This window comes from Phaenicophaeus curvirostris, chromosome 1 (genome assembly GCF_032191515.1).
Source record: "Phaenicophaeus curvirostris isolate KB17595 chromosome 1, BPBGC_Pcur_1.0, whole genome shotgun sequence".
Taxonomy (NCBI): domain Eukaryota; kingdom Metazoa; phylum Chordata; class Aves; order Cuculiformes; family Cuculidae; genus Phaenicophaeus; species Phaenicophaeus curvirostris.
In genome coordinates, this window is record NC_091392.1 from 136932693 (window position 1) to 136957620 (window position 24928).

The 24928-nt window shown below is 39.7% G+C and overlaps 1 long non-coding RNA gene across 2 annotated transcripts; it reads left to right on the forward strand.

Annotated features, from left to right (window-relative positions):
• Positions 1-637: 637 nt before the first annotated feature.
• Positions 638-24928, forward strand: LOC138730515 (uncharacterized). 2 transcript variants are annotated; one of them, XR_011339038.1, is made up of 6 exons: positions 638-845; positions 11845-11913; positions 16303-18699; positions 18810-19053; positions 19212-19332; positions 20326-24928. It is a non-coding gene; the product is annotated as an uncharacterized lncRNA (long non-coding RNA). The 2 variants fall into 2 exon arrangements; XR_011339037.1 differs by having other exon boundaries at positions 18810-19332.

Below are 24928 nucleotides of genomic sequence, written 5' to 3' on the forward strand. Positions count from 1 at the left end.
TCACAATGTTGCATACGTCTAATATTTTTCTCTTATTATCTAAAGGAAAGAGTAGAGAAGTGCAGCTTACTAAAGTAAAGTTATAATGTTCATGGTTGCCTGATTTTTTTATTGCATTACAAAATTAAGGTGGAAAAAAAATGAAAATAAATACAAGGATAAATGGTATGTATGTGAAATACAAACCACACAGCTGGAACACCCCCTCTTGCTGTCTGTGTAGTTCAGGAAAAGTTGTTAAGTCAAACAATGCAGCATTTTCCATTTGAGCACATAAAATTTGAGTTCATAAAACAAATCAGCATAAGTGTACCTACCCTGGGAACATTATCTGTGAACAACTTCTCCATAGAATTTAAGAAATGTGGAAAGCAAGTGTCACTTGAGAAAAATACTTTATGCATTTGTCATTCCCACATCCATTCTTCTGACTCATTTATTTTTACACCACTCTTTTCCTAAGTACCCAGAGTGCTATCAGAAAGCATAAACAAGGGAGAGCAAATCCTCCTGCCTTTTTTGGGTGGAGGTGGAGTGGGGAATTGGAGTGAAGTCTCACTAGTCCTCACAGGGCCAGATTTTCACATATGTGGCTTGTTATTACCAGGTTCAAAATCTCAAAGCTGTTCCTGCTTGCTTTTCTTATCATTGCTTAACCTTCTTTTCCTCACGTACTCTTCCATTTTGTTGCCTTGTCTCCTTCTTCCCTGTCTAGATGATTTGAAAAGCCCTTGCTGTCTGCTGAGAGCTCTAGGCAGGAGCCAGAAAAGGAATTCACCATGGCCTTAGTTGCAAGCACCCCCAGCTACGTCTAGTACTGTGGAGTCAGAGGAGACCGTGTTGAGGTAAGACTTTTGTGGAGAGCTTTCCTCCACACCTTTGTAATGTAAAATTTGAAGCTTCACACTTGCCAAGATTTAAAATAAGTTAAAATTACATAGTGATATCACATGTGGATGAGGGATCAAAAGCAGGAATGTGTGTATTGATGAGGTCTTGCATTGCTACCAACTACGTTGTATCTCATTTCTTGTGCAAAACCAGGCCAAACCTGCATGATTAAGGACGTTTGTTTTGCTTCAGTCCACACATAGTTGAGTTGCTGTGGCAGACTTCGGTATTTTAAAAACAGCTAAGAAAGTGGAACTTATCATGTTGATGATATCATATCTCAGCACAGAGGTAAAGTTTATGGATCTGTCCAGGGCATTTCTGCCATAATTATATATTTTACTATAGAGGGTCCCCAGTTGTAGTTGATATTTGCTGATACATTTGTCAGGGGAATCTTTTTAAATACACAAAATAATTCTTTTTTTTCCTGCCTATTAGTAAGAACTAATTGTGTACACTTCTGTGCTTTGAGTGATAAATACACATTTGCCATCTCAGTCCCTCCAGATGCATCCTGCTAGCATGGCTTCCTATCGGAGACTACGGTGTAATGGGACACTAGAGACAGCTGTGGCTGATGGTTTAGATGAACTTCAGCAGAGAAGTAGAGAAAGATGCACTTAACCTCTCCCTGTGAATATTCTGTGAGGGAGTGTGAGTACAGGGAATGAGCTGTCCTTTCATAATTGAAGTAGAATCATAGAATAACCAGGTTGGAAGAAACCCACCGGATCATTGAGTCCAACCATTCCTATCAAACACTAAACCATTCCCCTTAGCACCTTGTCCACCTGTGCCTTAAACACCTCCAAGGAAGGTGACTCAACCACCTCCCTGGGCAGCCTGTTCCAGTGCCCAATGACCCTTTCTGTGAAGAATTTTTTCCTAATGTCCAGCCTAAACCTCCCCTGGCGGAGCTTGAGGCCATTCCCTCTTGTCCTGTCCCCTGTCACTTGGGAGAAGAGGCCAGCACCCTCCTCTCCACAACCTTCTTTCAGGTAGTTGTAGAGAGCAATGAGGGCTAGTGTGCAGAATGTGCAAAATTATTTTTGGCTTGTGTAAAGGTTCAAAAGAAAGCTTTCCATGTTTTGAGCAAAGATGGTGATTGTTTAGTGATGCAAACAGGGAGCTTAGTAGTTGAGATTTCTGTTTCCTCATTTCCTCATTTCTGTTCGATTCCCCATGTGTGATCTTGAAAACATAAAGACTCTCTTCCTCTTGATTCTTTCCATAACTTTAAAAATGGTCTGACACCCTTGAAACTTTTAAAATTTAATTCTGACTTTTTTTTAACAAACTAAAATATTTACGGTGCAATATCTGCATGCAGCCAATGCAGATGAAGTGGATGACTGGAACAGACCACAGGTGGCATGAAACTATGAAACTTATTTCTTTCTTCCTGGATACGTAACCACCAAGGCAACGTTTCAACCTTCACAGCTGAAGTTAGCAGAGCTGAAAAACTGATCAAAACTTTATTGCAACATCCTAGCAGAGGCTGTGCAGTTAGCAGGAGCATGCAGCACACTGAGCCTCAGCTGTGTCTTGTTACATTCTGGTGCTGGGGGGGCCGAGTGGGCACGAAACTGACACCACCAGAAAAAATGATGTTTACAAGATGTTGTTTCTCTGACATAGCAACAACAACCACCCATTGATTTCCAGAGGTTTTAACTTTGTACAAAAGAGACATCAAGCCTCCTTCATCCTCTACTAGCCACTCTCTGCAATAGCTTCCAAGCCCACTTTCTTTTCCTCTTCCAGGCTGCTGAAGACAGCATTAAGCAGCAGGTAGAAGAAACTCTTCCTTACTACCTTAAGCACAGCTGACTGTTTTGAAACACACTCAGATGACATTATTTTCCTCTGCTGCATTAACCCTACTTACCAGCTTTAGTATTAAAGCTGACTAATATGGAAGAAAATAGAGCTTTGCTTATCTGTCTCACCGTAATGAATTTTCTGCTTCACAAGTAATGTTGGGCAGGAAAGGATGCATAAGGAGGGTGAAGCGCTGGACAAACATACATTAAACCTGACAAGTTCTGTTCTGGCCCAGTGCTTTTGCAGTGAACTTTTAAAATTCGACACAATGGGATTTGAAGCAAACATCAACTCAGCACACCAGTTCTGCTGTTTTATTGTCCTCACTTGGCAACAGCTGAATGTCTTGTTTGTGCTGTTCTTGCACATGCCTCTTCATCTCTATTTACAAATCAAAATTTATATAACTTCACTTTTTATATAACTCTTGTGGGTAGTCGCATGGCCTGCAGCATTCATTCATTTAGAAAATTAATGGCATTGCAACCTTTTGACATTTAGCATATTCCTAGTTTCTTTGAGTTTCCACGTACGTTTAATTACTGGAGTAATTCACAGTATACCATAAATTGTCTTCTCCCTAGCCATCAGCATATCTTCAGTGAGGCTCTTGTATAAAAAGTAAAACTTATACATACAAATTATTTGATATATATAGAGAGAGACTCAGTTATTCAGCTAACATCACTTAAGACCAGAAGACCAGGAGTTTTAAGTTTACGTCTTTGTGCAAATGTTCTAGTTAATCATATGGGAAGGTAAAAATCAGACTTGATCACTCAGTCAAATTCTCAGGCATCTGGCTTGCAGACCCTCGATTTACTCAGCAGCATTAATTATGGGTGGAGCTATTTAAGACCTCAGAAATATTCCATAGAAGAGTGGAAGAAAATCATTAACATCCTCACAGTTATGTTCTTTCAAAGCTGAAGCTGGTCTTTTTTGCAAGGAGAAACAGGTGCATTTTTGTGTGGCTGTGTGTGCATTACTGATTGTGTCTTTGAGACTGTTTTCAAGACAACAAATTTTGTGTTGCCATCCTCACGCACTATTTGGTGGATATTTCAGAAATGCCTGCTCTCGCTGAAGAAGTCAAGAGGAGTAGCAATGAGTGAAATCTGATCTCCTCCAAACTGTGGAGGAGGGGTTGCCACTGCTTTTCCATTGAAAGCAGTGCTAACAAAACCCAGCATAATTTATTTCTCAACTGCAGTTGCTGTCCTGGCAAATAGTAGAAACCAGATTTAGTTGCTTTCTTTGTTAAAATGCAACTGTCTAGCCTGTATGTTAAAAATGAACTAACTAAAGGCCCGCTCAGTTATTTCCATTTCTTTGCAAAGACTGAGAAAAGAGGAACAGTATTTGTAGTGGGCACAGTACATGTGCAATAGGCTTTTTGGGAAGCTGTAACCTAGACTGTCTATAGAGACTACACACACACGAATCTGTAGTTCACGTTCAGGGATTTCCTGCTAGAGATTTTCAGATGATTTCATCTGTAGCAGTTATGTGGTAAAGGAAAACACAGCCTCTTGGGTAGGGCACATGCGCTGTGCCAGAAAGAACTTACACACAAGCTGAAACGTTCTGTGAAGCACATTCTCCACCCTCAAATAAAGGAAACAGCAAAGCGCTCATGAAACAGATTAAAGGGCTTTTATTAACATGCCTAGTTTGAGTTGAGTATAAAGGCTAGAAGGTGTCTTGGATCATCCCTAGTGAATTAACCAAATGCTGGATTCAGCTGTGGTTATGCTTGCTGTTCATATTTCAAAGATGATTTCTGTTGGAATTCATCATATCTCTTGTTTTTCTTCATAAAATCTTTTTCAGTGTCACCAGTAACTGTGGGCTAAAAGGAAGGCATGCACACACACAAAAGCCGTGGGTTGTAGTTTAATAGGGATCCCTACTGCTTATCATTGCTGTTTTATGTAATTGTCTGGAAAAGGTCAGCATAGTTTGTGCTGTGAACAACTGAAGCTGAAGATTTTGATTTTTTTTCTTTTTTTCCACTGGACTTGTAACCTTTTAACTAAATGCAATACGAATAAGGAACTGCAGAAAAAAAGAAGCAATTCCAAGCTCAACCCATTGCACCTTTATTCTTAAATTGTTGTGAATCTTATAAAAGCTAGTCCTAAATAACAGTTGGTTACAAAATGTTGAGTTTAAAGACAAAAAAAAGTTAAGATTTGTAGCTTTAAGGTCAGTCCCATAGAGCTTGGTTTCTTTGTTTCTATATCTCTGTTATAAATTCCACGGCAGAATACCTATTATTTTTCCTTTCTCTAGCATATATGTAAACAGTCATCTTTGGTGTGAATTTTGTGTTGATTATGCTTCTCTAATTACTTCTACAGTCTTAGCATAGAATTTAAAATATTTGCTTTGCTTTTAATGTTGTGCAGTTGTTCAAAGCAGCTGATGGGTTGCTTAACTACATCTCAGAGGAGGACAGGGATGCCCTGGGAGGGTTCATGCTGCTGGCTGAGGGAAGTTGGCCTCTGTTGTCATGAGAAGATCAGGAAGAAATATTAAATGCCACATTTTATTTCAATTAAAGAGCACACTGGAAGTAGGCTCTGAAAGAAATTTGGGCATGGCACTTGGTCCTTGAGGGACTGAGGAAGGAAGCCAGCCCTTGTATTGGATTGAGAAGGCATTCCAACAGCTTGCCTCGAAAGCTAAGTCAAGCTTTTATTTGAGAAACAAAGACCTAGAAATGCCCACCGGCAATGGAGCTATGTTATAGAGATACAATCTCAAGAAACTTAAGAGCACTGGCAACAGGATTGAAACTGAACTCAGTCCAGCAGAAGTCAGTGGCAGAAGCAACCACCTTTCAGGTTCTTCATCACTTTCCTCTCTTACTGTTTAATACGTAAAAGAAGGAATGCAAGGGCTTTTCTTCCACTGTTCCTGGAAAAAGCAGTATTAATTTCTCAAGTTCAAATTGCATTATCACCACTCAAAACGACATCATGTTAGTCTTGCTGTCTGTGTTTGGGAAAGCAGAGATAGGCACAACAGAAGCACCTGAATTGTTATGAAAACATGCACTTCTTGATGAGCAATGGGACCAACTCCTTACACCCACTTCACTTGTAGAAGTTTCTTCTTAAACAGACAAAAAATTTCCATCAACAGTCTCCCAAGCTGTGTTTCTACCAGAGGACTATGGGGCTTATTCCCACACCTTGGCTTCAAATGTACCACTTAGCACCATCCTGGTACCGAGTCAGGTGAAAACCCATATGCACATCATTCCAGGAAAGTTAGGCATGGGAGGGAGCTGCAGCATTTTTCAGGAGGTGCCATAATCAGGGTAGCTGTGAATCATGATATGCTGTGTATGTCTGTCCTTTGAGGTAAATGTAGCGACAATTTTCCAAAATCAAAGGCATGTTTATTAAGTAAGGAGCCTATCTACACAAGTAAGGAGAAAATTATATCTGGGAGAGTTGCTTTGTCATTGCAGAGGCAGTCATAAAGAGTGCCTTTTGACATACCTGATGTGACTTTCATAACATTATCAAAGCATCTGAATGGTAAATTGTAACCAAAGCAAGAAGCAGCACTCTGTCAGCGAAGGGAGATGCACACCAGCTTCACTTACATCAGCAGAAGCTGCAAGACAGGCATCCCATCAGAATTAAATCTAGAAGTGAAGTGTTTGGTTTCCATAGGATCTATGTATTTGTTTTAGTTTTATTTCTTCTATGTAGCTTTGTTTTGCCCCAAACTGGATACAATAAAATAAGTTAATTATTCATATTTGAATTGTGTTTCATAATGACTATGGCTTCCTGGGAACAGGACATCTGTATGAACATTAGTTTCACTTAGAGAATAATGAGCCTATAAATAAGGCAGGCAATTGTATTTTCCCTTTACCTTCTCTGAGGTTTGCCATATGATTATCAGGTGTTTGCGTGTATGTGGCTACAGTGATGCAAAAGCCAGATCTGTAACAGCACCTGCTGCACTTGTAAAGAAGAATATCCTTCAGCAGGCATTAGTCAGGACTGCTGTAGATAACACAGATTTTTAAAGATACTCACATACCTGACAGAGGTCCCGCTTCTACCAAAGCTGGAACATGCAGAAAGGCACAGAAAGCTAAAAATTCAGTGTAGGCAGGAGAGTGCAGTTCAGAGTTTGTCCTAGCAAGAAACTTTCCTTGGGAAAGGCAGAAAAAAAGGAGGAAACTTGACTGACAGTGCAGTTATGAGAAGAAGGTTAGCTCCTTTGGTTCTTCAGTGCTCAGGACAGTTGTGCAGTGAAATGCCAGGGGACTGTGCAGGGTAGGTAGCAAGTGCTATCGGTGATGTCTTTGTGTTGCCTCCTAAGCTTGTTTACTTGTTCTGAATAAGTTTGTGTCCCAGCAGAAAAGCCAGAAGGAAATAAAGGCACAGAGTTTAATTCTCTGTGTATAAGGGAACAAGTCTGCCTAAGAAATAGGGAGGATCTGAAATTATTCATGACACAAAGTGGCTTTTGTGTGATATAATCAGCTCATCTGTGATTGATAAGACAACATTTCAGCTTTCCTAAAACTGCCTGCTGGGGATCAAAAGCTGACTTTTGTCAAAAGATCAAATACTACATAAGAAAAAAATCAACGTGTCAGAAGAGTTACCCTCCGGAAGTGAGAGAGGGTATGGCAAGATAAAATATCAGAAAAAGGCAGTCGTGTCTAAGTCAAACTGGAAGTAATGCAAGGGTGTGAGTGGCGGGAGTTAGTCATCGGTATTTTCTGTGCTCTTGCTACACGCCCTGGCAAATTCCAGCTGCCGGCTTGAGCCAGATGCAGCTGTGCGGGGCAGGGTGCTGGGCAGTGCACAGCTCCCAGCTGCCTCTGTGGAGGGGTCTGAACTTCCTGGCCAAACAAAGACTGAATTTTCTTCCCTGCCTCCAGAGAGTTTTCCTCAGCAACAGAGGAACTTCGGAGTACATGTTATTCTGATGGTGTGGTATGCCTAACTTCTCACAGGATTCCTGCACGCTCTGGATTTGGTAGAAGATTTCAGAGCAAAACCTCAATCAAGAATGAATATTCCCAGAGTCCTAGCTGGTACTGACTAAATGTCTGCTGAATGGCACAATGCCAAGCACTACCGTTTATGTTCTTACTAACCTGGAAGGAGATTTGTTCCTTTATGCAGCTATGAGATTTCAATTTTGTATCGGGGCAAGTCTTTGAGAGGCTTTTAAATAGCAAAAACCTGGAGTACTACACTTGGTTGACTGGATTCTGACTTATCGGCCATGACAACAACTGCTAATCTTTTCCTGGGTTATGATTTATTTATTCATAGAGTCTATAAAAGACCAGATAACTAGAATTCACAGACAGTCCACTTAATACTATACACTTAGCAAAGTCCAAATAAATAAGCCTATCCCAGAAAAGTTTTGCAGGGTGAAGGTATTCTTTCTTTTCCTGCTGCAGTATTTATGTATGGCAAAGCCCTAGCTCCTACAGAACCTATGGTTTGTAAAGCATCTTGACTGTCCAAGCCCCTAGCTCTGCTGCAAGTAGCTCTTCTGTGAGGAGTGCTGTAAACCAGCATAGCTGCGGTGTGGAGGCTTTCTATTTCTGGCTTCCCTAGACATCACCCAGATAAGAAAGTATATTTAGGACTATTTGATAGTGTGGACAAATAATAGTTTTCTTCACAATCCCCCTCCCCCATGTAGGTAACAGGTTTAGAAGAAAATCATAAATATCTGCGTATGTACGGGTTTCCCAGTGAAGGAAGGGGATCTGTTTCCAAATGGACTTTTTGTTGTATGATGCAGCCTTTCTTCTCTCAAACTGGTGCTGAGCTAGTTTTATGTTTCTGGGAGGAGCATGCAGCACACAGGGTAGAATACAAAAATGCTGCTCTTAGACAACAATTGTTAAGCCTAGCTTCTTAGTGGCATTAGTGAGCCAAAAATTTGGTGCTTGAGGCAGGATGAGGCAACAGCAGCCCATTCACACTGCAGTTGGTCAGGCCCTTTTTCAGTTAATGGAAAATCATAATGTTTAAACTTTATTGCTGGGCCTATGTATCTTCCATGCATGCATAGCTTTCTGGTGGTTTGATATTGTTGAGGCTAGGGGAACATAGTACTAAAAATATATTTTTTAAGCTACAATGACAGATACATTTTTAGCAGATTTTCAATATTAACAGTGCTGACTACAAGCTTTCTAGTCCTCCCCTCAGGATGATGTTCTTAAAATATGATTCAAGGAAATGGAATCTGAAACATGGGTTTATATAAGTCTCTGTCTTTATCTGGTCCTAATCTGTGAAATCCTGAAATATTTTTCTGTTACAGTTTTACAAATCAGGGTAAATCTAAGTCAGGCATCCTAGGACCTGTTCCTTTTTTCACCTTGGTCAGTGTAATTAAGGAAAAAGCTAAAAGAATAGTTACACCAAAAGAGAAGTTAAAAAATTGTGCCAAATAAGCATGCCCACGTGTCTTTCGTTGGCGTGCTATGACTCACACAGATGTCTGGAGATCATCCCATTTCCTTCCTGCCCTGAAAAATATGTTTTCACAATTAGAATGTATCAACCTTATTTTAAACTTAATTTTTATTTCTGTGCAAGAAATTCATTCTAGATAAAATAACATGGATGCCAGTTGCTAACTCGTTAAGGAAGAAAGCAATCTAATAGAGTATACTTGCTCTCTTACCTTTTATCTTCTTTTGTATGTTGCTCCAGTGCTGCTTCCAATATCATTCAGGAGCTAGCATGGTATGTCTCCTGTTCCTCATAGTCTGTGTCTTCACCACCTGGGATGTAGGATGGATAAGAAGCACATTTCAAACCTTTATAATAAAAATTCTCACAAAACAGCCATGGTAGTAAGAAATAGAAGGGATATGTCAGTAGGTTCTGAGCTTTATACTGGAGGAGAGGTGAGGGGAGGTGTTCCTCTTCGACCAGTTTCTATGTTTTGTGTGAAGCAATTGCTAGGTAAAAAGCAGAACGCCTCTTGGGAGTAGTGCTTATGCCTCTTCATGAAACTGGTCTGTACTACAACAGAAGTCTTTGTATTCAGAAGGTCAATAGACCAGAAATATCAACAAATCTATTGTAAGTGGAGAGAACAGTTGACTTACCATGATTCTATGGCTGCATTTGCACAGAAAATTAAATGTAACAAGAACTGACAGTGATTATTAATAGCCATTAATTATTAATAATTCTTAATTAGTCTTGGTTTACAGAAAGAAGATTTAACTTCATACATTGATATAAACATTTAAGAACTATTTAATAGTATGGTAGTATGTCTGAGAGAAACATTTGGCTTTTAGCTGTGTGTTAAGAATTACAGTGTATTCTGAGGATGCAAGAGAAAGCATTCCATAAATATTTACTATAAATCCATTGTTAACATTTGATTAATATGAATGGACAAGAGACAAATATTGATTGTTCTGTTTGATGTTATGATCCCTGTTTATTTATTCCACTTTGTTCTCCTAAGGAGGAAGGACAGACAAAGAGAGTTTAAGCAGTTTAGAGCAACAAAGCTAACCTTGCAGCTAGAACAACTGTTCTATTTTTTCAGTAAAATGATAACATGAACACTCTCTAGATGAGGACCAAATTAGGAAGATGCTATTGTGTAAGATTATCCATATGGATATATTGAATGTGTCAAGTAAAATAACCTACCACTTGACAGATGATGGTTTTCAAGAAGATTACTGCATTCACATTGCCGGATTGTTATTGGAAGAGCCAAATGAAGCTCATGCAGTTCCAGATGTTAAATATGAAGTTTATTGGAAGGCTCAACAAATGTAGCATTTACAGCCAGAGAGTTGCTGCTGAGGTACCACCTAAGTGGATTTTGTATGCTTTCTGATGTTGAAGCACTGCAATGCAGTGTCATACATGAGGGAAATGTTTGTCTTGATGTCTCAGATACACATTCATTTGCAAATACTTAGTCCATAAACTGAGGACGATTTGCTTTAGCCATCGACATATTTTCATTATGGTCAACTTCAATGAGCATTTAAGTTTACATAGCAAGGAAATAAGTAATATTAATGCAAGCAGCTGTGTTAAACAGTTTGAGTAGCTTTTTATATAAAGAGAACTGGTAGAGAAAATGTCAAAAGATACTGACATTTGGTCTCAGATTATGACGTTTCCTTCTGTGTGTTATTTAGTGAAACTTGAGAACATGAAATAGTGTCCTTGCTTTTGAATGGGAGAAGGAGGGGTAAAATACATTCACTGAAGATGATCAGCAAGTGCAAAATGTTCCTCACTGCTTCTCAATTGCTGCTTACCCCTCCCTGCAAGCCGTTCATTCCTGAGGCTTATGGTTCTGGCAGCGCAATTTTTCATTAGCATGTCCTTGACACAGAGCTGTTTTACAAATAGAAAACACCTACCTACCAGGCAATTTTTTTGATAGCCCAATATTTCTATAAAAAAAGCGGGAACAGCCTCCATTTTTTTTATTATATTCTCTCAAAATATTGTCTTGGCACTTGGAATTTAGTATGATACCTATAGATTCTGAACTCCTGAGCTTTTTGTAATTTGACCTAGTGTTCCCTTTCCTGCAGGATCTCTTTGCTGGACAGCCAATATAGTGAACATATTGTAACATCTTTAAATAAAATAAAACAAAACTATTTTTCTTAATTGTATATGAATAAGATTTCCTTTCTACTGTCCTCCAAAAGTACATTACAATTTCAAGTGTGCTTCACAGAAGTATTTGCATTCAAAACAATTCTCTGTGCTATTACCTTAAAAAGAAAATAACATGAGTCTTCCTGGTAAAATACATGCAATCTGACAAATTAAAGGGAAGTGGACTACCCTTCCTAGGCCTTCAGAGCTAGACCAGAAAGAAAATGCTGGGAAGGTTGCCCTAAAACTAGTGCTATGTGGAAGACCACTGTTTACATTTTCATTAAAGCTCTGAAGCCAACAGCTTCAGCAACTTAATAGACACCATGAAGGAGATAGATACACTTCAAAAAGTGGCATGGTATGCTTACTTACTTTAAATGCAAGTTATACTGTAAGTTTTATCTTTTCCATAGAGTGCAATTGAATCCACTGATCTTTTATTATGTTTCAGGTTCACAGTGCTCAAACCTTACATGGGATCAACTCAAGATACATTGACACATGGCTGCTTGGGAAAGCGGTGAGTTAAAGTGTATGCCAGCATCCTAAGAGTCTTCTGAAATACCTTACCTGCAAGAGAGGAATGATCACTCTCGAAATTGGAGTTAGTGGGCTTGCATATGGAGGCCTATTTCTTAGACCTCACTGTCTCCTTGGTGGAAACATGACAGATGAGAGGTGCATAAATAACTGCTTTGGAGAGAATTCTGAGACTGGGACATTCATACTTTTCACATTTGTCACTGACTTAATACAATTAATGAAATGCCATCTTCATATTGGCTCACATTATCATTCTGACACAAGCATTTAAAATGAATTCCATTTGTACTTTTTATTATACCCAAGTTGTCATTCATATAGACTAAATAAGAGCCAGTACCATCTCTGGGTGTATTTGTCTGTGTGGGAGAGTCTGTATGTGTGCATTCACATATAGGGGGAAGTGTCTGGGAAATGATTGGCACATACCAACATAAAACAATACATGTCTTTACTGCTTATAACATGAATGCTGTTAAAATTACAACAATTTACCTGACATTGCAAACACAGAATTAAAGAATCGTTGAGGTTGGAAGGCATCTCATGAAATCATCTAGTCCAGCCCCCATGATGAAGCAAAGGTCAGCCAAAGCAGGCTGCTCAGGACAAGACTCATTCTAATCATCAAATAAGAATTGTATTGCCAAAAAAAATTGGTAGTGGCTTGAAATCATAAGTTATTTCTAAGTGTATTTTGTATTATTGTATTCTGCACTCAACAGTCATGGTTCTAATTTTCAACTCTTTCTCTGAAACCATGGCAATGAAGAACTGTAATTAAGAAAAAAGCTAGAGACACTCTATGATTCCATGAGCTGAAGTTTAAGACAAAAAACCCATACAGAGATTTTTTTGAATTATGCAAACAATGTGTCATATCCAGTCTAGACTCCACGCAAAGTCACATGCAGTAGAATTAACAGCCAGTCCTTGAGAAAAGCAGTGGTTATAAATGAACTATTCAGACTGAGAAGAGAGTGAATCTCATAACCAGGAATTTGTTAGGCTTTGCCCGGCTCATGGCTGAAAACTAGCAACTGCTTTAGGAAGAAGCCACAGCCAATCTCAGCTGCCATCACGACTTTTTAAGGAGAGGGTCACCACACTTTTTCTTGATATGGACTGATTGCTTCAAGAGTGGTACAAGAGAGAAAAATGTTCATGAATTACCCTGAAATCTTAAAATTTTGATCATTATTCTTTGCTTCCCTCTTCTGGAAGTGTCTAATTCTTGCTTATGCCATCTGCGTTTCCACCACATAACTTTCAGTGATTCATACACATTTGCTGTGCGTCATAATTGTCATTTTTCCCCCTTGTGCACATGTGCCCCACCCTAAAGTTGCTCACTTGCTTTTTACAGCAGTATCTGTCCTTACTTATTTAAGTACTTCATAAAGATCCTTGAGACAAGAGACGTTTTCCTCTTCATGCGAGTAATGTGACATGCATGATGCAGGTAGCTTTTCTGAAGGATACTGAGGAGTTGGCATCTTCAAATTAAATGAACAGGTAAAACCTCAAGATTGACTTTTTTCCCCCCTCAAAGATCCCTCGATGAATTTGGTTTTGACTGCAGAGGTCAATAAGGATAATTCACTTAGATATTTGTTCCTTTAACTTTTCAGATGCATCTCATGTCATTGCTGAGAAAGATGACATGGTTTTAAAAGTTCCCGTGGTTACTATGAATTCCTTCATGTCATGTCATATTGCCAACTGCCAGCAGGCATCAATGAAGGCTCCTAGTAGATCTTACTCAACCAGATGTTACTGACTTTGAAAAAGGCTTTTTATGCCTTATTAAAGTAAAAATGATCTGGCTTTGCAAGATTATCTAATGGAGCATTTTAACTAAAAACTGGTTTACTTCTCATAAGTTATTTCCTACTCCTATTTATTTGCAGATAAAGGACATCTTGTCTTGGGCCTTGTTTAGAGGAATCTGTCTTCTTCTAGAAGTTTCCACTTTTAAGACCTGAATTTCTTTGTGTTTTCTTTTGACTTCAGTGTATCTTTTTTCAAACAGAACCTCTCCAGATTTCTGCTGCTCTAGTTCTACATTCCACAATACTGAGCAGAGAGAGGTAAAAGTGAAAGATGTACAAATATTCTTGCTTTCTCTGTAGATCTGTTATGGGACCTGCACACCATTGAATGTTCTGTTTGCACTGGTACTTGCAGATCCCCCAGCCGTGACTGTACTGTAAAGCTACATAACCTCACAAGGCCTTCTAGGCTGAGTAAAAGTAGTGGGACACATGAGGCAGAGGTGCATAGTCCAGGTGGCTTAATGGCCACCAAATACTTGATATTTAATGGTGCACAGGATAGCTGAGCTGAATTTGGATTTGATTTTGTAGCATTTGGTTTTGGTGTATAAATATTTGTTGAAATGCTTACACTCTTTAATTTCCTAAAAATAACTGTCTTAAAACCACTCTTGATAAAATCTGAACTCAAGCAGTAAAAGTTGATTGGCTACTAGGGAGTGGATATTGATCAAAAGATACAGCTGTGCCAGAGTTGAATGAACCAGATGAAATCAGAAGTTATAACTGATAAACTCTAGCTAATAAAAAGAAACCTTTAATTTAAATAGCCAAGTTTGACAATAAAATTTGCAATCTGCCAAGTGGAATTAAAAGATGACCTCCCAGTCTTTTTGAAGGTGTCAAGATACTTAAAATCACAAGAGGAGTGTAGTTGGAAAAAAAAAATGGACTTCCTGACTTTAAGGAAGAAAACACATGTGTGTGTTGACTGATATCTTCACTCAGATCCTTTTGCGTTATTTCTTACCAGGAAAGTGGAGTGTGTGACCCAGTTCCTGCAGCGAGTCCTTCACTTTCCTGTTAAGTTTACAAGTCCAGGAGGAGTAAATCTTGAGGAAGGTTCTTTTTAATTCTTCCATTCCAGGGCACCTCCCATCGTGTCTCCTCTGGGCAGTGTGCGTACCCTGCTTCTCTGTTCAACACTTCTTAGGTCTTCCTAAGTTTTGCCTTGTTTCCATCTAACTGGAAGAAACAATCAATCCAGAAGCAGGAACCTGACAGAGAGAAGATCAGTGAGCTGCTTGTGTCCTTGTCTCTCATCAGACATCTTGCAGCTGGATGCAGTGGGTGTGCTGAACCTGTCTTGCCCTCTGCAAGCCGAAGAACTGTAATAGATCTTGGTAATAAATCATAAAAGCCTGGGCTGCAAACTGCTGCTGCTTAGAAGCTGACCCATGAGCAGTTCAGACACAACACCCTGCCCCAAGTTAAGCCATCCCATGACAGCCATCTGTGTAAAAGCCAGTTGTTGTTGGATGAATGTGAGACTATACTGGATCCTGGGTGGAGAAGGAAGGGGCCTCTGGTCACAAGATGGAGGCTAGTATTTGTGGAGCCACATGATGCAACTGAGCTAGAGGCGGAGATGCGTATGGTGGCTTGTAATGTAGTGGTGGGATGTGGAAAGTCCATAGCATGAGAGGTGGCTTCAGTTTCCTCTCCAGTGCACCTCTTTTCAGAGAGCAGCCAGTAGACAGACAGACTTAAGAGGCTACCTCTCTCCCTCTTTCTCCCAGGGGACATCTTGAAAGGCTCCTACATTTGTGGTCATGCTGTGTATTCATGTCTGCCTCTGGACTCAGTAACTTGAAGAGGTCACTGTTAGCATTGCCATAATTAAATGGATATTAATAAAAGGTGCTGTAAAAAGCACTGTAGGAATGAAATTTCCTAGTAAGCTATGATTATGTAAAAGGTATATGTGACCTGTTCAGTAAGCCTAGAACGTGCAGAGGTTATCAGGAAGCCACAGCTGGCAATGTTAGGTTTCTAACGATAAAATGCACTTAAGAATGTTGAAGATAAGAAAGACGTTCTGCTGGGGAAAAAAACCAGCCAGCCATTTTATAGAGGTTGCATAACGTAACTGCATGCAGAGTATTTTTTAACAACCTGAATAGGCAGAGCCAGAGTATTTAAGAGTGTGATGAAAACCACTAGTTGTGCACTCTCTTCCTTCAGCATGGGATATGCAGAAATGTTGACTTGTCACCTTGTATTACTACCTATGTAAGTATTGTACCCACTCTTATGTCTGGCTGAGTATCCTCCCTGAAGATTTATTGTATTTCAGCTACAACTGCCGGTCCTATGTATGAAGTGCAAAACAACTCTGCATTTACAGCCAGAGAATTTTTCCTTGAGCTGAAGAGGCAAACAGGCCTCAAAATTAGGTGATGACTTCATTGTCTTTGCATTTGTAACCACTGGCGATTGTAGGGCCCATGTGGTAAATAAATAATGATGGCTTGTACGAGGAGTGAAGATTATTGAAATATAATCATGATTAATTTGCTTTTTTTCTACAGGAGGTTATTGCTCTGTGCAGCCCTGAAGGGAAAATCATAGCAAGGGAACAGCTGTTAACAAGTCTTCATACAAATCACTTTAGATGGCTGTTGGGGAAGACTTTGGAAGAATAATGGAAGCAGGAAACAACAGTTATGATTTTGTACAGCAAAACCTTGTTATGAGAGAACTCCAGGACAAGATAATGATATTATTCTTTGTTTCATATATACAAAAATTATGGCTTTCCTAGCATGCATCACAAGGCCAGTGCTTAATAAGACATGCAATCTCATCTCAGCTGCAGCACAGAACTAAGGGACTAGCAGCAGAGCTAGCTAAGATGTCATGTTAACACTAATCCTAACTCCTTGGAGAAAAAGTAAAGAGCAAAAGGACACACAGTCAGAGTTCTGTGCAGGCACTGTAATGAATGTATATTGTCAACGGAAGCACTGTTGGGTTTTTTTATCAGAGCTTTTTTTATATACTATCTGGCTGCAGAAGAAATGTAGCTAGGCTGAGCTTAACAGAGGTGCATGCCTCTGTTGGTTGGGGAAAGAGATCTCCTTTACTAACATTTGCTATGGGTGTGCTCAACTTACAGACTGTAAACAAATTCTTCTGTATTCTGCCTTTGAATCTAGTGCTATCATTTAATAGACTTTATAAGCAAAACTTGTTTCCAGGTAGTAGTTAGTAATCAACAGCCTCACAAGTTTTTTTAATGCATAGACTGTAAAGAAATCAGTGAAGCAACTGGTCTTGTTGACAACAATCAGGCCTGATCAACTCTTTGGGAAAATGCAATTCCAAGGAGTAAGTCTATGAAGAACAGCAAATTTCTCTTGCTGATAATATTTCCCGCCCTCTTCTTTCCTCCACAACAGTTTTTGAAACAGCAGCAACATTAGCTTCCCATTATTGTTTTGCTGAATCTTCCTTTTCATTAATTCCTGGCTCAACTTCTTCTGCATTGTGCCAGAATTTTATCTAGTGTGACATTTTATGATGAAGCTGCAAAGTAGAAACTTAACAGGGGAAGCGGACATCAGCATGCAGAAGAGTGTATACAGTCCTGTTCATCTTTCTAGGGACATTTTTGGGTGACAGCTGTCCTGATCCAGCTCTACAAATTGTAGATTAAGTGAAAACAATAACAGCAGAAACCCACACTTCCTCCATAATTCAACCTCTGCTTTCCAAACTGTAACTGGCTTCATGCCAAAGACTCACAGTTTACTATTCCAAAATTAGCTTTCCCAGTCTTACAAACCCACCTGCTTCCAACTGGAGTAATAATGAATTTTAACAAATGGTTTTGGTTCCCGTGAAAGAAAATATATTTCAGCCACTGCAAACGATATAACTTACTATTTGAAGTGTTGTCATAGCTAATTGTTTGCTAAGTCTATCATCAGCATTGTTTTCTTTCTCCCTCCCTTCTTTCTTTTTAGCTAAGAATATACAATAACTCTTCCCAGCTGGCCTCACAGTTCATATTTCGTATGTGAAATAGCTTTTTCAAAGTATTCCTTTGAGCTACCAATGAGCTGGACAGACTAGGAAGCTTTTTAATAATGCTTTGAAATAAAATTTCCAGAAATATAACCCTGCCAACTCTTCCAACTTCCTGTATCCTCATTCTTTTCTTCTTATTTTGCATCTACTGACAGCTCAATACAGTCTTTTACATGGAGAAACTGAGCCATAGAAATGCTGCAGATGTTAGATGAAATCGAGGAGAGAGATAGGAACTGAAGAGGGCAGTCCTGGACTTTCAGCGTATGCCAGGAAAGCAAAGGAAGTGTGGACCAACAAAAGGAAAATTAAAAATGCTTTCTACAGAAAAGGAGCATTTGCTATACTGACTATTTAATATATTGGAAACCTGAGAAGAAAAAGCACTGGTGATTGCTCCCTTCTCTTGCTTTCCTTATGAGGCTGTCTAAAGAAGACCAGTCAAAGGAAGCTGAAGCAGCATCTTTAGCCTGCACTACAAAACTCTCGCCAATGTGCAGGAGGCCCGTCCTTTCATGGTAAAGCTCTCATTGCCATCTTTTGAAGTTGTTTTTGGTTTTTTTTTTAGTGGAATGATTAAAGTACCTTTTCTTCAGAAAAGAGAGCCCATGTGCCTCCTGCAGATGCAGTATGCAGTCTTCTGTATCACTCTAGCTCTGATTATCCATCTTATCCAGAGAAATTTTAAATAAACTTCAGCAAAAGAGCTTGAGAATCCCACAAGCCTATCTTGCTAGCCAGGATACACTCCTGAGATATAAGTGTCATGAGGAGGACGTTTGAACTTGAGCTCCCTGTAGATCAAGTAACTCCAGGAAGAAAGGCTGCCACCTTACACTCACTCTCCTCCTTTGAAAGACACTGAAAACCTTTCTGGTATGATCTGCACATTCCAGGTACGTTTGGGAATTTGCCTGCATCTCCCTGCAGACAAAGATAATTTTATGTTTGTACTTTGAACACTGGCATCACAAAGTACCTTATTGTCTCTTAAACTCATGCACAGGCATCACTGACCATTATGCAAAGGCCACTGCATGAATATTTCCTTCAACACAGTTCAATATAGCCATTTGTAAGAATATCTAATAAGGATACTCCTTTGCAAGCCTTCAATCAGCAAAAATAAGAAAAGGAACCACAGAATCACAGAATGGCAGGGGCTGGAAGGGACCTCTGGAAATCATCAAGTCCACCCTGCCCTACTAAAGCAGATTCGCCTAGAGCAAGTTGCACAGGATCACATCCAGGTAAGTTTTGAATATCTCCAGAGATGGAGACTCCACAGCCTCTCTGGGCAGCCTGTTCCAGTGCTCCATCACCCTCATAGTACAGAAGTTTTTCCTTATTTTTCGGTGGACCTTTGTGTGCTCCAGTTTGTGTCCAGTGCCCCTTCTTCTGTTGCCAGGCCCCTCTGAAAAGAGTCTGGCCCCATTGTCTTAAAAGCCGCCCTTCAGACATTTATAAGCATTGATAAGAGCCGCTCTCCGTCTTCCCTTCTCCAGGCTGAAGAGACCAAGGTGGGTGAAGTTGCACTGTGATTTATTTTCTTCCTCGGTAGCTAGCCCTCTGATGCAAGCTTTCCTTCCTCCCATTTCCTGCTTTTAGTAGAGAGAGGTATTGTTATTTAGTAAGTGGCATTGTCTGCTCTACGCCATGCCAGACTGACAAATGTAGAAAACAGTAAAAATAGCCAAAAATTGCAGTGATAACACAGCCATTATTTACCTTTTTAAAGAACTGTACAAATATGAAGAAATCATCTGTAATAACATACAACTATCTTTAATCATAAAAAACTTTAGAATGATAACAATGAGTTCTGCAGTGCTTTTTATTTTATTGTTCGAAGTCTATTATACTGTATAGAGCAGAACTAATGTATCTATGTGGATAAAATAGAAAGGAAATTTAATCTTCCATACTGGATACAGCTTAAATAATTGTTTAATATTTTTGCTAATATTCTTTAATTGTTGCCTGGCCAACAAACTTTTTACTTTGTATTTCTTTTGTCTTGGAAGCATTCAAGCCGTTAACGTGCTTATGTACAATTGGTGAACATGTCTTGTTTACCTGGCACTAACTTACCTCTCTACCTCCCAGTAGCTGCTTTGAATGGAAATCAAGTGATGTGATGAACCTGAGCTAGGGCAAATCCCATCCTGAGTGAGAGACTGGTACACAGACATCCTGTCCCTTTCTAATTAGATCTAGCAGTCTCTGTGCCTGTGCTTCAATTAGCACTTAGTAATTGTAATTTCATTCTAACCCTATTTTTTATACTATATAATGCCTCAAGATGGCTAAACTTCTTTTCCCCCTGTCAGAAGGGAACTTCTAGCAGGGAGCTGGAACAGCCCCACCAGACGTCCCTTGGCAGCTACTGTGCCTACTATGTGACAAATGTATGCTTCACCTTTCAGCGAGATCTAATTTAGAAATTATTGAGCTCTTAATGATTTCGTGTAGTTTGGCCTAATTGAATGAAAGTGCTTTTGCATTCAAACTTGAATGCCCAGCTGGGCTGGAGCTGAAAACCTGTGACCCTGCAATACAGTCCCAGAAACATGAGCCTCCGCTGTGTTGACAGTTGCAAGCTGCTGCATCAAAGCCACAGCCATCTTCTGTTTTGACCTACTGCCCAGATTACAAAAATAGTTTACTTAAGACCAAAGTCTTCTGCAGTTCTGAATTACCACCAAGATATGTAGCAACTGCTCCATGAAGGAGAAACTCTTCTCTTCAAGAAGGCAAGGAACTGCTGCAGGAGCTGCTCCCATGGTGTCATGTCCCCCTGTGATGGAAAAGAGCTGTGCTGTTGCCAGAGAATTTGCCACCATGGGGAAACCCAAAGCAGGGAGCTGGGCTCCAGAGCATTCCCTTCACTCTGTGACTTGAGATGCTGCGTACAACTGATGAGCAGTTCAAAAAAATCTACCTCCAGAAGGTGCATCAAACAATGGAGTAAGGAAAGAAACCGCCGCCGAGAGCTTCATCTAAAGGGTTTGGGGAATGTGACTTGGGAATCAATTGAGTGAGTGCCCTGCTGAGGGAGAGACATGGTGGCAGACTCAGTCAAAGCTGCCTGGGCTCCCCTCTCCAGGTCTTCCCGTGATGCTGGCTGTTCATTTTTCTCTAAATCTATTTTAAAGCTACTTGTGAAATCCCATTACATTCCTTAAGAAATACTCTCCTTGCAGGCTTCTACAGTAGAGAAGCATATACCAGCCATGGTCTATCCATTCTCAGTCTTACCCTGACCCAATTCTGCTACTCTATTTAATGTTCAGGCAAGAAAAAGAAATATTTCCACCATGCCTCTATTCAGAAGCTTAAGAACACCATATAACTACTGCACAGTTCAGCATCTGTTACTGATCTATTAATAATCATAACAGTAACATTAGCAAGTAACTATCAAGAGTAACTACAGAATGTGAACCCATGATCTTATCCTCAGGCTAAGAATGATAACGAGTGACAGTGTGAACAATATATAATAAACATCTAGCTACTAAAATTATATCCCTACAAAACTAGACAGACTATTTTACTTTAAAGACTAAGCCTAATTAAGAGCACTTCTGATGCATTTAGGAGGTTGTAAGAGCTTTGGTGATTGCTGTTGTACATTCAAGGTAAATCAGACAGCTAGTCTCTAGTATTTATATTTCACAATTTCTGGCTTACTAAAGTGTACTCCCAAAGTCAATATCATTGCAGTATAGGATATTTACAAAAGCAAAGCTAAGGAAAGCTATTCCATCATTTCTATTTTCATCAAAGTGAAAAAGACTCTTGCAATCATCTTATTGGGCTCAATCCTTTGCTCCATTAGCAGGAAAATTTTCCATTGAAGTCAGTTCAGATCTTGCTTTCATAAGAGAATTCTGTATTCTCATCTTGCTATCAGTAAAGTCAGTGGGAGACATACTTCTGAAGGTAATGGTAGTAAAATGAGATCTGCAGTGTTTCATAATGTGCTATACCGGCAGGAAAAGAACTATCGATTTTGGGACTCATGGAGGTGTGCATCAAAGGAGAGATTTGCTTCTGTTAAAGAAATGTGGCAAGTACACCTGCCCTGGGAGGGAGCAGGAGTGAGCAATGGTACAGAGGATATGGAACTCAGGTTACAGACTCCACCGTGGTGCTGCTTTGGGGACCTCTCCACCCAATAAGTGCCACCATGACCATATATGACCACAAGCCCCAGTCTGACTTGGATATAAATGGAGCCCCCACTGGAGGTCATTTTGAGTCCTCCTGCAGTAGAGTGCCTGGGATGTGAGGTCCTCCTCGTGGTAGGGATGCCTATCGTGGCTGACTGTCCTCACTTCAACTTGTGAGTGTATGCACTGTAAAATCTTTCCCCTGCCCCCCGAAGCCCTAAGAGATTCTGGTTACTCTTGCAGTAGTGTTCGACATTTCAATAATCTTCATGAGGACAAATCACCTGATTCATGCAATGACTTCAGTGTTCCAGTTAATGTCAATAGGCATTCAATAAAGCACCTGAAATTACTGATTTTGAATTACTTATATTTTAAATAAAACTCCCTTTGTCTTCTGGTCCCAGAAACTAATGAAACCTTTTGTTCCAAATATTAAAAAGATGTTTCATTTGATAAGGCAGCAATATTCTTTTTAACTTTCAGTTTGTCAGGAAGTGGGAGAATCCTCAGTTTTATCCAAAATTATTTCATTTTTTTGCTGTGATTTGCTTGCATTTTCCTATTTGAACTCCTTCACAAATGCTAAGCAAAACTTATAGATGACCTAAAACATGTTTGATTTGGCAGCTAGAGACAGCGTATAGTTCCGAAACCAACTTTTAAAATCTCATGGGATAGTATTTAAGACTATCTTACCCCAGCTATCATGTACAAAAGCCCTTGAAGCTCTCCCCAGAGATGTCTACAATGTGCAGTTAAGGAGGAGTGGTGCATAAATCTCACCAACTCCTCTGCATATTTCAAACTTAGAATATTGTCTCTGGACTTAAGCCAGGGAAATAATTTAAGTAGTCACAGCAGACAACTTTTGGCTTCAGCACACTTGGTGCTCCCCAAATAATTAAAAGATCAGCCTACAAAGCTATTGGCTTAGAAGAAATAAGAAATTAATTAACATAAGTGTGTTGCAGTAATGTTACTTTTAATCAGTTTAATCACAAAATTCTTCTAACTCTAAGTTTATGCAAAAAATACATAATATTAATCTGAGCAGATACACAATCCAAAACATTGGCCTTTTCCATAAATAAATGACAGAACAATCTACCAGTTGTTCATCGTTTGTTGCAGACATTCCCAAATGTTTATAAATTTTATTATACGATTGGGTGATTTTATAGAACAGATTAATACAAAAGAAATGTTCCCCTTCCCCATTGAGAACCTTTAAACTGAAAGTTCAACCTTCATAGATTTTGAATTTATGATAGTTCGTGAGCTGAAAACCAACATTAAGAATGTCACAATAACAATTGCCTTCAGGGTTCAACACAGTTTCTATACAGTTTTATTTTCCCCACGATTGCTTATAGTGCCAAGCACCCCTTTACTGCCTGATCCCGCAGCAGGGTACTCAGGTGACAGTCACACTGGACTGGACATAGAGGCCACAGCTGGGCTGTTCACATTAAACACACCTCAGGAATGTTTCAAGGCTTCACTTAAGTTTTTAAATTTTTTAAATGGTTCAGGACATGGTTTTATCTCACCCAGTTGCCCAAGTCAACACTGGCCATGGATCGATCCCAATATGCAGGGTACATGTAACCACTCTGCTCCCAGGGTCTGCAATCTCAACAGGCACAGGCGATCAGTGCCAGCTGGCCTCACTCAGGGAATAAACCTCTGCATATTTCACTTACCAGCATAGAGGAAACCTTAGGGGCAGCAGTACCTCTAACCAACTTTTATGTCAGTCAACAAGGGATAAACAATTTATGCAAAGATGAAAGAATGACCTTAATCTTTACAACTCAGTTGATTTCACGCTTCTATTAATTTCCTCTTTCTTAACAATTACATCATTTTTTTAGGATTTTAGATCCTTGGTAGAACAAAAGCAAGTGAAAATATCAGTGCACCCTTAACCATCTCTTTCTTAAGATCCATGAAAAACTATCTTTAAATTGTTGCTGATTCCCCTTTTCCAGGCGCTGTTACTCTGTTGCAGCACAACACTTCACTACCACATAAATGATGCATAGACCAGGCACTGATACAGTTCACTAGAGAAAAACACTGAGGAAAGGATGAGTTGGGTCAGGGAAGAGAAGGGAAGCAGGAAAATGCATGAAAAGCAAGGTGTTAGAAGTTGCAAATCAGCTACACTGAGTATAAGCTATGGCAGGAATCACATGAAACAAGCTCTGCATTACCTGCCACTTCTAACATATGCCCTGTGGGACTCTAGTTGAAGCACTGAACCAGGATCTTAATGTGGTCCGTCACACTGCCTTTCCCACAAAAAACTTCATCTCTGCCTTCCATGGGGAGTCAGGATGAGAGCTCCACTGGGTTCTGGGAAACTTGTGGGCCAGGGAAAGAGATCAGCCTGATCACAGTCCCTCACAGACCAGCTGCTACTGACAGTAAGATTCATGGGGTTGGGAGGTGGAACAACCAAGAAGTAAATCTCAGCAAATTTTGCTCACCATTCTTTCTGTACTGACTTCTCAAGGCTTTTCCCCTCCCACATAGAGACTCCTTTATTCCTTGGCTTCTCAATTATACCCAGTTCAAAGTCAGCCACGTGAAACTGTCATGCTGTTCTTTTAAGTGTACATGGCACTTTAGTGTAGGTATCAGACCAAGGGTAGGCACATACATCTGAACTAGCTGTTTAGACTCCATTTATCATTTACCGAAACAGACACTTCTAGCAAGTGACTCATCTCATCCTAAACTTGCTCTCTGAAATGAATGGTGCACCTGAAAGTGCCTATTTCCCTCCAATAATTGCAAAGGGGGTTCAGATCTGTTTCAGACATGGTAACAATACTACAGACACCTAAAGTTAATGAGGTGAGCCCCAGTCACTGTCAGTTTATATCAGAAACAGAGGAATAAAATAATGTGGGAATGAGAACATTGAAGTCCAAGATGTGTT